This window comes from Diabrotica virgifera, chromosome 6, assembly GCF_917563875.1.
Source record: "Diabrotica virgifera virgifera chromosome 6, PGI_DIABVI_V3a".
Classification (NCBI taxonomy): domain Eukaryota; kingdom Metazoa; phylum Arthropoda; class Insecta; order Coleoptera; family Chrysomelidae; genus Diabrotica; species Diabrotica virgifera.
In genome coordinates, this window is record NC_065448.1 from 138,194,457 (window position 1) to 138,207,664 (window position 13,208).

General features: G+C 31.6%; 1 long non-coding RNA gene across 1 annotated transcript; it reads left to right on the forward strand.

The window, feature by feature from the left end:
- The first annotated feature begins 253 nt into the window (after positions 1-253).
- On the forward strand, positions 254-2,941 carry LOC126886889 (uncharacterized). The gene is made up of 3 exons (XR_007698814.1): positions 254-641; positions 1,367-1,524; positions 2,761-2,941. It is a non-coding gene; the product is annotated as an uncharacterized LOC126886889 (long non-coding RNA).
- The last annotated feature ends 10,267 nt before the right edge of the window (positions 2,942-13,208 follow it).

The following is a 13,208-nucleotide window of genomic DNA, read 5'->3' on the forward strand; positions in this document are numbered from 1 at the left end:
TATTTTAAGTTGCGAAATAATACATACGTGTAACAGATACAACATTACTTATAACATACCAGACAAACTAAGTGACACTTTAGGCCTACAGTGCAATAATATGTCAAATTTAAAGAGTTTCCCAAGTTCAATTAATACAATATTATAAACATACAAATGTAATAAAAATTATTGTTCGCGAATATTCAATTTGGAATGCGATTTTGTTAATAAAAAAAATACTTATAACTTATGCAAAACCCAAGAGAGGCATTTATATTTATTTCTTTTGCGTTCATTTTCAAATTCGCCGTGCATATATTTTTGTGCATGGCGCTTGAGAGGGCATCACGTGACTAAAAACGACCAACCAACGACCTCGCTTCGGCCATCTTGGCATCTTCATCTTGGCCACCTTGACCTTGCTTTGCCGTGGGTGGATCGTTGTTTCTATTATTTGTGCTTTTTAAGAATATTTTTTTAATTCGGATACTTTTATAATAGCTTTAATAGTATTATTAACATAGTGAATAAAATGGTGTCCTGTTTTTAACGCAGTTGGAGTAGCAGAAACAAATGTAGATAAAGAAATCTGCAGGAATAACGTTTCAATTATGACAGAAGCTCCAAACAAATGACTGAATGAAAAGCCCTATTAAAAGGTTAGTATGCAAATATGTAAACGAAGGCATGCCCTGTATTTCAGAAAATAAATTAATACTATTAATACCCTAATAATACTATTCATAAAAAATCTTTTAAGTAACCTAGATATAACAAAGTGAATAAAAGGCATAAATCAGAAGAATTATTATTTTATTTTATAAGTTAATAATTGGTCATATCCATTTATTATTTTAATAATAATTGTGAATAAGCCACAAACTTCGCTTATTCCTAACTAAAATAGTAAATAGAGATAATAACAATAGGATTTGTAAAACTAAAGTAATTCTTTTTGCGTTTTTGCTAATGTATGCCTTTATAAATAGGATGGTAGACCACACACTATAATATGCAGTACCAACTAATGAATACACAGAATATTATAGTCGATTTGCTAAACTCAGTCTCAGTACTACCGAGTCTCAGACACAACTGGCTAGTGATTTTAGTAAATAATTTTGCCAATTTGGTAAAATTGGCAAAAAAAAAATAATAACTAAATAGTTAATAATTACTGTAATTTTGGCAAAATTGGTCAAAAACAAAAAAAATTACCTACTAAAATCACTAGCCAGTTGTGCCAGAGTTTGGGGAACCGACTATACTAATAAACAATTTCTAAGCTGTTTTATAATATTTTGTGAGTCCATTAATCATATTTTTTATTTAAAACTAAAATTTGTTAATAATGCTTAGTAATGCATATATTTTGTATTTTTAGCTTTCCAGAAGATCCTGCGAAGAAGACATGAAGTATAGATCAGATTTGTTAATAGAGGAGTATGTTCAAAACACTTTTTAGAAAAAGATATTGACAGAACTTCACTTTCATCTGTTCGTTTAAGAGACTGTGCTGTTCCAATAGATTATGTCACACAGGTATATGCATTTTTTTTCTTGGTTTTAACATCTTTAAACGCGAAATACGCAATAGCTTATCGAATTGATGCCATGTTATTTTTCTTTATTAAGGTCTTTGTTTATTATTGTGTATGTGTATTAACAACAGAAACATTTTTGGTTATTCTTTTATTTTATTTTATATTTTGTCATCAAGTGTTCAGTCAATGTATGTAGTTTTCTTATGTACACCTTTATGGGTTTATACCTGGTGGATGTATATTTCAATAAATAAATAACCTAATTAATAATACAGTCTGTACAATATAGATACTGTTGTAATTCATTATCTACATCGGAGATCTAAGTTGACATTGTTGCCCAACTGCAAAAAATTTTTGAATTCATTTTAAGTCAAATATATCACATAATTATTGCGAAGTAGATTATACAACAAAACAGATTAATATTCAATGTAAATAAATAAAAACATCAGAAATAGAAAACAAGAATTAAGGTATAATCTTATGTTACAGTTATTAAGGTACCAAGGGTATTATAAGGATAATAACGCTTGAGGTCAATGGTGTTTTTAACAAGGGCCTGAGAGATATACGTTGACCGAAAGCGTTATTATTATAATACCTGTGGTGCCTTCAACGTTTAATGTCTGACTAAATTATTCTTTATATGCGAAAAATTTGAATGGATTTTGAATTGATTAGTTTTTAAATAAGTACATTTACCAGTAACAGTAGTAACATAATTGTGGTAACCATAGTTTTACTTAGGTTGATATTTGTCAACTTGACAGTATTTAAGTCGTTATTTAAATTTAATGCCCAAGGGCGTTATATCATACTTAACAGACTTCGAAATGTCATTATTTGTCAAATAATGTACCAGTAGGACATTAAAGTAAATAATAAAAACAATAAATATAATGAATACTAAATACTTATTTGTTTGTGAAAAATCTATTTCTTTGTGGCTTTTTTGTAATTAACTATTCTAATGAGGAAATAAGCCACAATTTACTTGAAAAAATAATTTTATTAAGGTTTCTACTTCCACGTCGGATGTCGTTGTCAAAATACAAAATGTTCATTATTATTATTTTATTTATTAAATATTATTTATTATTTATTTAAATATTATTTAATATTTATTTTTTTATTATTATTATTTATGCGTATTATTACCTGTAAATAATATTTCTTCTGATTGTTAATTGTAAAGGATAGAAAAATTACCTTTTATTTTATTTTCTTTTAGAATCAGCTGAGAGAAGTGGTCTACAAAAAACCAGAAAGGAAACGGAATATGTGGCTACGAAAAGCAAAAGAAAGGTTTACAAAGCAAATGTGACACATTTTTTTATAATATTTAGGAATGTCAGTAAATTACATTAAAAAATGTATGTAAAGATTTTTTGCAATAAAAATGTTTATATTTATCAAGCATGTATTATTTGGTATGGCCACATATCGTCAGTGATGTGACAATACCTCCTATCTGTTTTTTTCAAGAGATTTGTAAGATAGACTAAAAACCTGTTTCGGCCACCTCCTGTTTTCATATATTTTTTGACTTGTTTTGCAGTAAATTCAACTATCTATTTACTACAAAAAAGTCAGAATACGTACGAAAACAGAAAGTGACCTTAAAAAATGTTTTTCGTCTCCTGCAAACCTCATGAAAAAACATATAGGAGGTATTGTCACATTACTGACGATATATTTCAGTGAATGTCTAAAAAATATTCTGTGAATGTTCAAAGAACGTTCGTAGACATTCATGGAATGTTCTAACAAGACATTCAGTCTAAAAATATACTGTGAATGTCCAAAGAACATTCATGGAATGTTCCAACAAGACATTCAGTCTAAAAAATAGACTGTGAATGTCCAAAGAACATTCGTAGACATTCATGGAATGTTCCAACAGAACATTCTAAGAATATTTAAAATGCTGACACAGCACTTTCCTGGGACTTTCCAGGGACATTCGCGTGCATTTGGGGACATTCCAGGAATGTTTTCAATGTCCTGTGTGTACATTCTAGGAACATTCATGGAATGTTTTGTGTTATTAGGGATGTTTTATACATATTTTAAGAAACATGACGATATATTTTATTGTTTTAAAAAGTGTAAGACTAAAAAGTAAAAAATAAAAAAATTTGAAAAAAAATTTTTAAGAAACGCTTTTCTGTAGTTACGAGTTACTAAAATTAAAAATATTATAAAAAAAATCAAATCAAAATCAAAAAAATAAAAAAAATAGAAAAAATCTAACACATTCGATAAAGAAAAGCGTGGGGCGGAAACAGTTTATTCGATGAAGACGCGCCACGCTTTTCTTTAACGAATGTGTTACATTTTTTCAATTTTTTGAAGTGAAAACTTCTTTAGGGACATGCGATTTTTGGATAGGGGATAAAGCATTGAATTCGCGACCGTCATTGCGTCCGTCATCGCGACCGTCATTGCAAGCGTCATCGCTTATGCCATATATTATTTGTATGTATATATAAATTGTATAGAAGTATTTAAATTTAAAATAAATGTAAAACCTATTTTAGGATGGGGAAAAAGATTTATTTCGCGACCGTCATCTCTTCGACGAAATAAATTTTGTACGTATCTATATTATGTGTATCTATACATAAATTGTATAGAAGTATTTAAATTTAAAATAAATGTAAAACCTATTTTTCGATACGGAAAAAGGATTTATTTCGCGACCGTCATTCTTTAGAGACGTTATTCATGTGATGTATGTAAATAGGTAGTATTCGGAACGCACTCAAGTTGGTAATATTGTAAGAGTGACGTGACAGTGACAAGTACAGTGAAGCGGAAATAAAACCATTCTGAATCTAGACACGATAGATACAAGTTGTTTCATTATAACCTCTCCTCCAAAGTTAACCTAGGAACCCTACCACGTGTAAGCGCTTGTTCACAATGGACGTAACCATAAGATGAACGTAAACCGTTATAATTTCGTAAATCGTAATTTGTACATAATTTTATGCAGCGTTCACAATAGACTTAAATTTTACGTAAAGACAGGCTGTCTTTACGTAAAATTTAAGTCTATTGTGAACGCTGCATAAAATTATGTACAAATTACGGTTTACGAAATTATAACGGTTTACGTTCATCTTATGGTTACGTCCATTGTGAACAAGTAATTACATTATAACATTACATGGTGCCGAACTAAATTGAATACGTTAAAAAAAAAGAAGATATAAGTGCAATGGAATTCAAGGCAGCTATAAACTCGATGCAAATGTCAGGTAACGTGTATGAAAATTGGAAATTCTTCATACAAAGATTCAAAAACTACTTACAAGCTACAGAATTAACAAAGAAACCTGAAATAACCCAGTGTGCACAGCTATTACAGTTAATAGGGGACGAAGGGTTCAAAATATATAACACGTTTAAGTTCTCAACAGAAGAAAAAGACAAGTTAGAACTGTTAATAAAAAAATTTGAAGCACATTTCAAGCCAAAAAGCAACGTGTCAAATGCAAGGTATTGCCTGTTCACCAGAAAACAAGAAGAAGGTGAGTCAGTAGACAAATTTATAACAGATATTATAAACAAGGCAAAAAATTGTGAGCTAGAGAATTTGGAGGACAGTCTGATTAAGACTTGCATAACTTGTGGGGTAGCAGATGAAACGATGAGACAGAGACTATTAGAAGAAGATGAGATGAGCTTGGAAAAAGCAATTAATCTGTGTAAAAGTATGGAAAGTTCGAAAATCCAGTCTGAAAAAATGAAGTCAGAGGAGGTGCACTACATAAAGAAAAGAAACTTCAATAAGAAATATGAAAATAGAGAACAGTGGGAAGACAGAAGAGTGAATCCAACTCATTCGAAGTCCCAAGACGGCCAGTTCAATGGTAAATCTGGAAGCAGTTCAGGGTGCAGTAGGTGCGGAATGAAGCACAGAGGCCAACCATGCAAAGCATATAAAGCTAAGTGTAATTTATGTAATAAAATAGGGCATTATGCAAAAAAATGTTTTCAAAAACAAATTAAGTATGTAGATGTAGATGATTCAGAATCAGATGATTTGTTTATAGGCTTGGTAAATACTAAAAATAGCAGTTTTGATGATGATTTCATGATAAATTTTGAAGTTAACAAGCGTAAATTAAGCTGTAGATTAGATACAGGGGCAATGGCAAACGTAATATCAATAAATAAGTTAAATTCTCTAGAAGTTAATGTTGAACTACAGAAAACAAACTGCAGGTTAACGACATTTTCGGATGAAACACTTAGGGTCATTGGAAAATGTAGTTTAGAATGCAAGTATAAAGATAACATGTACAACATAATGTTTTATGTGGTAGAAATTAATTCACCAACGGTATTAGGTCTTCCTACATGTAAAGCTTTAAATATATTAAAAAGAATCAATACTATAGAAAAAAGTGAAAATAATTTGAATTCTAGAGAAGTTACATTTAAAAATGATTACTCTGATGTGAAAAAAATATTTAAAGAAGTTTTTTCAGGTATAGGCTGCTTGGATGAGCCATACAAAATCATGCTAAATGAAACTGCACAACCAGTTATACATCCTCCAAGAAAGATTCCACTACAATTAAAGGAGAAACTAAAACTTGAATTAGCTGAAATGGAGAAAAATGGAATAATTGAGAAGGTTGATGAACCTACAGATTGGGTCAACTCGATAGTCTTGGTAAGAAAACCAAAAAGTAATTCCATAAGAGTTTGTATAGATCCTAGAGACTTGAATAAAGCTATCAAAAGAGAGCACTTTCAACTCCCTACGATTGATGAAATAGCTGCAAATTTAAAACGTAACGTTTATTTCAGCAAGCTTGATGCCTCAAAAGCATTTTGGAGCATAAAGCTTGATGATGAAAGTAGTAAATTATGTACTTTTAACACTTGCTATGGTAGATATAAATTTTTAAGACTGCCTTATGGCATTAGTTCAGCAAGTGAGGTGTTTCACAAAAGATTCAGTAAAATATTTAATATGGAGGGTGTAGAAACATATATTGATGATTTAATTGTTTATGGCTCATCAAAACAACAACATGATAAATGTTTATATCAAGTTTTAGAAAGAGCTAGGATAAATAATGTCAAATTTAATTATGAAAAATGTAGTTTTGGTGTAAAAAATGTAAAATTTTTAGGATTTAATTACAATAAAGATGGTCAAAGTGTTGATAGTGATAAAATTAAAGCCATTCAAGATATGAAAAAGCCAGAAAATAAAAAAGACATACAGAGATTATTAGGAATGATAACGTATTTGTCTAAACACATAAAAAATTTGTCAGACTTAACCGCACCTCTTAGGGAATTAATTAAAGAAAATGTAGAATGGCATTGGTCACATAAACATGATGAATGTTTTAGTAAAATTAAGGAAATAATTTCAAAAAGCCCAGTATTAAGACATTTTGATATAAATGAAAAGTGTTTAATATCGGTTGACTGTTCAAAAGACTCAATAGGAGCTGTACTCTTACAAAAAGGTCAACCAGTAGCTTACATATCAAAGGCTTTAACTTTAACATAACAAAATTATGCACAAATTGAAAAAGAACTTCTTGGAGTTCTGGTGGCATGTGAGAAATTTCATAATTATATATATATGCTTCCAAGTTTGATATAGAAACTGATCACAAACCATTGATATCCATAGTGAAGAAACCCTTAATGAATGCGCCACCACGACTTCAAAGAATGTTATTTAAATTGCAGAGGTATGATTATAATCTGATGTATAAAAAAGGTAAAGAATTATATATAGCTGATACGCTATCGAGATGTTGTTCGGAATTGCCTGTAATAAAGAATGATTTAGATATTGAACTAGAATCACAAATTTGTTTAGTAAGATTAAACATTAATGTTTCAAACAATCAACTGCAAAAAATCAAAGAAGAGACTAGCAAAGACAAAACTTTAATTGATCTAAAGACTTTCATAAAAAAAGGTTGGCCAAAAGAATTAAATAATGTACATAAAGATTTAAAAGCATTTTTTAAGATTAAAGATGAAATAACCTTCTTTGATAGTTTGTTGATGAGGAATAGTCAAATTATAATTCCTCATGTAATGAGAAAAGAAATGTTAAAAAGAATTCACTATGGCCATCAAGGAATAAATAAATGTAAAATGTTAGGTAGACAATCATTATATTGGCCTTCCATGACAGTTGACATTGAGAATGAAGTTAAAGGTTGTCCAATTTGCCCACAATTTGAAAATGCAAAGAGAGAACCTTTGACTCCACACAATATCCCAGAACTCCCCTGGGAGGAAGTTGGCTCTGATATATTTTACATAGGTCAAAAAAGTTATTTAATGGTGATAGATTATTACAGTAAATATCCAGAAATTTGTCTGTTGAACGATACAACCAGTTCAACTATAATTACACATTTAAAATCGATATTTGCTCGTCATGGAATACCAAAAATATTTTACTCTGATGGTGGACCACAATACACAGCCAATGAATTTGTTAAATTTTGTCAAGAATGGGAATTTAAAAGCATAAAGTCAAGCCCAGAAAATCATAGATCTAATGGTCTAAGTGAAAGATATATTCAAATCTACAAAAAAGCGCTAAGAAAATCTCTTAGAGATGGTAAAGATACATATTTAACATTGCTACAACTTAGAAATACACCAATTGATTCAAATTTACCATCACCATCTCAACTTTTAATGTCACGAGTACTTAGAACTCAGATTCCCACCACTGACAAAATTCTAAAACCAAAATTATGTAATGCTAAAATAGTAATCAGCGATTTTCAGAAAAGACAAAACAGTCAAAAAGCTTATTATGATAGAGGGACAATAAATTTAAAACCGCTTAAAAATAATGAAAAAGTTTATATTAAAGAAAAAAACAAATTGAGAGAAGGTCTTATCACACATAAATTAAGAGATAAAACCTACTCGATTAAATTAAGAGATTCTGGGTCAGAAATTGCAAGAAATAGACAATTTTTAGTTCGCATTCCTGCAACTTCTGACGATGAACATTCAGATAACGAATCTGAAACTAGTGAGTCACAAAATTTTGAAAGTGTCTCTGATAACCATTCTGATCATCACTCTCCAATAAACTTACCTCCACAAACCTCTTCAGGTCGAATTGTTAAAAAACCTGATAGACTAGATTTATAAGTAATTTTATTATAAAATAAAAGGGGGTAAAGGATGAATGAAACAATTGTGGAAATTTATGTGTTTATTTAAAGATTTGTTAAAGAAAGTTATGTTTATTTTGTCATTATAAAAAGAGGGGGATGTGATGTATGTAAATAAGTAGTATTCGGAACGCACTCAAGTTAGTAATATTGTAAGAGTGACGTGACAGTGACAAGTACAGTGAAGCGGAAATAAAACCATTCTGAATCTAGACACGATAGATACAAGTTGTTTCATTATAACCTCTCCTCCAAAGTTAACCTAGGAACCCTACCACGTGTTACATTATAACATTACAGTGCACTTTTTGGATGGGAAAAAGTATTAAATTGGCGACCGTCCTCGCTTCGAAGAAATACATTTTTGAAGTGGAAACTTCTTGAGGGTCGTTGTGCACTTTTTGGATGGGGAAAATTATTAAATTAGTGACCGTCATCGTTTCGACGAAATAGATTTTTGAAGTGAAAATTTCTTTAGGTACGTTGTGCACTTTTTAGATAGGGAAAAAGTATTGAATTAGCGAACGTCATCGCGACCGTCATCGCTTCGGCAAAATAAATTTTTAAAGTGAAAACTTCTTTTGGGGACGTTGTGCACTTCTCAGATGGGGAAGAAGTATTGAATTAGCGACCGTCATCGCTTCGGCGAAATACATTTTTGAAGTGAAAACTTCTTTATGGACGTTGTGCACTTTTTGGATGGGAAAAAGTAATAAATTAGCGACCGTCATCGCTTCGGCGAAATAAACATTTGAAATAAAAACTTCTTTAGGGACGTTGTGCTCTTTTTGGATGGGAAAAAGTATTAAATTATCGACCGTCATCGCTTCGATGAAATAAATTCGTGAAGTGAAAACTTGTTGAGGGACGTTGTGCACTTTTTGGATGGGGGAAAAGTATTGAATTATGGACCGTCATCGCTGCGACGAAATAAATATTTGAAGTGAAACTTCTTTAGAGACGTTGTGCACTTTTTCGATGGAAAAAAGCATTAAACTAGCGACCGTCATCGCTTTGATGAAATCAATTTTTGAAGTGGAAACTTCTTGAGGGACGTTGTGCACTTTTTAGATGGGGAAAAATATAAATTAGCGACCTTTATCGCTTCGACGAAATAGATTTTTGAAGTGAAAACTTCTTTAGGGACGTTGTGCACTTTTTGGATTGGGAAAAATTATTAAATTAGCGGACGTCATTGCTTCGACGAAATACATTTTTCAAGTGAAAACTTCTTTAGGAACGTTGTGCACCTTTTGGATAGGGGAAAAGTATTAAATTAGGGACCGTCATCGCTTCGACGAAATAAATATTTGAAGTAAAACTTATTTAGGGACGTTGTGTACTTTTTCGATGTAAAAAAGTATTAAATTAGCAACCGTCATCGCTTCGAGATGAAATCAATTTTTGAAGTGGAAACTTCTTGAGGGACGTTGTGCACTTTTTGGATGGGAAAATATTATATTAGCGAACCTTCATCGCTTTGACGAAATAAATTTTTGAAGTGAAAACTTCTTGAGGGACGTTGTGCACTTTTTGGATAAGAAAACATTATTAAATTAGCGACCGTCATCGCTTCGACGAAATAAATTTTTTAAGTGAAAACTTTTATAGGGACCCTGTGCACTTTTTGTATGGGGGAAAAGTATTGAATTAGGGCAGTAGTCGCTTCGACGAAATAAATATTTGAAGTGAAACTTATTTAGGGACGTTGTGCAATTTTTCGATATAAAAAAGTATTAAATTAGCGACCATCATCGCTTCGACGAAATAAATATTTGAAGTGAAAACTTCTTGAGGGACGTTGTGCACTTTTTGGATGGGGAAAAAGTAGTAAATTATCAACCATTATCGCTTCGATGAAATAAATTTTTGAATTGAAAATTTCTTTAGGGACGTTGTGCACTTCTTGGATGGGAAAAAAGTATTGAATTTGCGACCGTCATCACTTCGCTGAAATAAATTTTGTACATAGGTATATAAATTATGTGTATGTATATTATACATAAATAGCATAGGGCATACGCATCGCGTATATCGTATATGACAGCGGTTTTCAATCTTTTTGAGTCATGTACCACCAAATACTTTTTATTAATTTTGCTACCACCTAACGGAAATACCTATCTAGTTATTTATTAAGCGCAACAGGCCTTGTAGGCCTAGGGCTAAAATGTATTTTATTTAAATACACTTCAGTCTTTTTATACACTCCTTCACCACCTCTCTCCATCTCCTTCTGTCCAATGCTAGTTCTTTCCATCTCTCAATGTTACTTTTCTTCAAGTCTTCATATACACTGTCCTTCCATCTTTTCCTTGACCTGCCTTTCTTCCTCTTTTGTATTCGTCTTCGTGAGAGTACCATTTTTGGCATTCGTTTACTTCCCATTCTCTCTATGTGCCCCAAGTATTGTATTCTCTGTGCTTTGATCGTCGTTGTAATCGTTGGCTCTTGATATAGTTCTTCCAATTCTTTATTAGTTCTTCTTCTCCACTGACCTTCTATTTTCACACCTCCATGTATTGCTCTTTGCATTTTTCTCTCCCATCTTTCTAAAAGGTCTGTTTCTGACTTTTTGATCACCCATGTTTCCCTTGCGTATGTTACTGTAGGTCTGATAACAGTCTTATAAATTCTTATTTTTGTTTTTCTTGATACGTATTTGGATTTCAATAATATGCGTAATGCTCCATATTTTTTATTTCCTTTAGCTATTCTTGCCTTTATCTCCCCTTCTTCATGACCATTTTCATCTATTTTGGCTCCCAGGTAAATAATTTCTTTGGCTCTTTTGAACGAGTATGTTTTTTCTCCATCTATTTGTACTATGATGTTATTCTCTTTTTCTTTTTGGATCTCTCCCATTATCATATACTTTGTCTTTTCTTCATTTATTTTAAGTCCGAATTTTTTGGCTTCTGTTATTATGTTTTTCGCCAACGGCCATTGGTGGCCGTTTTTAAATATCGTTTCTTGCATGTTTATTCTGCTTTTCCTGATTATTCCTTCCAATGTTAGATTGAATGCCATTGTTGATAGTGGGTCTCCTTGTCGTAAGCCTTCCTTGGTTTCAAACTTTTTGGATGTATACCCTTTCCAAGCTATTTCGTTTGTTGTGTTTTCCATCGTCATCTTTATCATCCTGACCATTTTACTTGGTATCCCCAATTCTTTCATCAGTTCGTACATCTGCTGTCTATTTACTGTGTCGTAAGCCTGCTTAAAGTCTATGAACAAAGCATATAGTACTGTTTTTTGTTCGTAACAGGTAGTCGGTATTTTTTTTAAGGCAAATATTTGGTCAGTCGTTGATCTGTTGTTTCTCAAACCTGCCTGGTATTCCCCCAGTATTTTTTCCGAATAATGACAGCCTTTTTCTTAAACTTTGTGCCAAGATTTTGTAAACTATTTCTAATAGTGCGATGCCTCTGTAGTTTTCGCATAGCATTCTATCACTTTTTTTATGTATAGGGCATATTCTTGCTATGGTCCACTCATCTGGCATTTTTTCTACTTCCCATATTCTTTTTATCAGGTCATATATCTCTTTCTGTAGTCTTTTCCCTCCTGATTTTATCATTTCGGCCGATATTTCTGTTATTCCTGGGCTTTTGTTATTTTTCAAGCTCTTTATTTCGTTCTTTATTTCTTGTTCTGTGGGTATTTCTATTGCTATCTGATCATCTTCAATTTCATGGTTTGTTTCCTTTTGTACTTCGCTCTTATTTAGCAGTTCTGTGAAATAGTTTTGCCAGTTTTCCATTATTTTTTCCGGCTCATTTAGCAACATCCCTTTATCATCTCTCATATAGGGGTTGTTTTTTTATATCCTCTTTCCATTTTTTTTGCTTCCTGGTAGAATCTTATTTCTTTTTTTTTTGAAATTTTTCTTCTATTTCTTTCAGTTTGTTCTCGTTGTATTTTCTCTTTTTGCTTCTACATTTTCTTTTCATGATTTTTCTCAATTCTCTGTATTCTTCTCTAGTGCTTTCTTCATCATTTGTGAGATTTTTGAGTCTTACTTTTCTTATTGCTTCTGCTACTTCTTGACATTCTTCATCATACCAATCTTTTGTTTTGTGTTTTCTTTTGGTTTTCGCTAGGATTGCTTTACTTGTGTTCAAGATTGCTTCTTTGATATTTTGCCATTGTTTGTCTGGGCTTGACGTTTCTTGTTCCCTGATTAGTCTGTTGGTTATTCCCTGTTCATACTTCTTCTGTGTGTTGTTATCTTTTAGTAGTCCTATGTTGAATTGTTTTCCAATTTTTTCTGTTGTTTTATTGTTTCGCTTTATGTTATGCTCGATTTTTTATTCTGCTCTCACCAAGTAGTTGTCAGAGTTACAGTCCGCTCCTCTCATGCTCTTTATATTTATTACATTGTTTGCATGCTTCTTTTCTATTAAAATATGGTCTACCTGATTTACTGTCTTCTTATCGGGGGAAATCCACGTTCCTTTATATATATATATATATATATATATATATA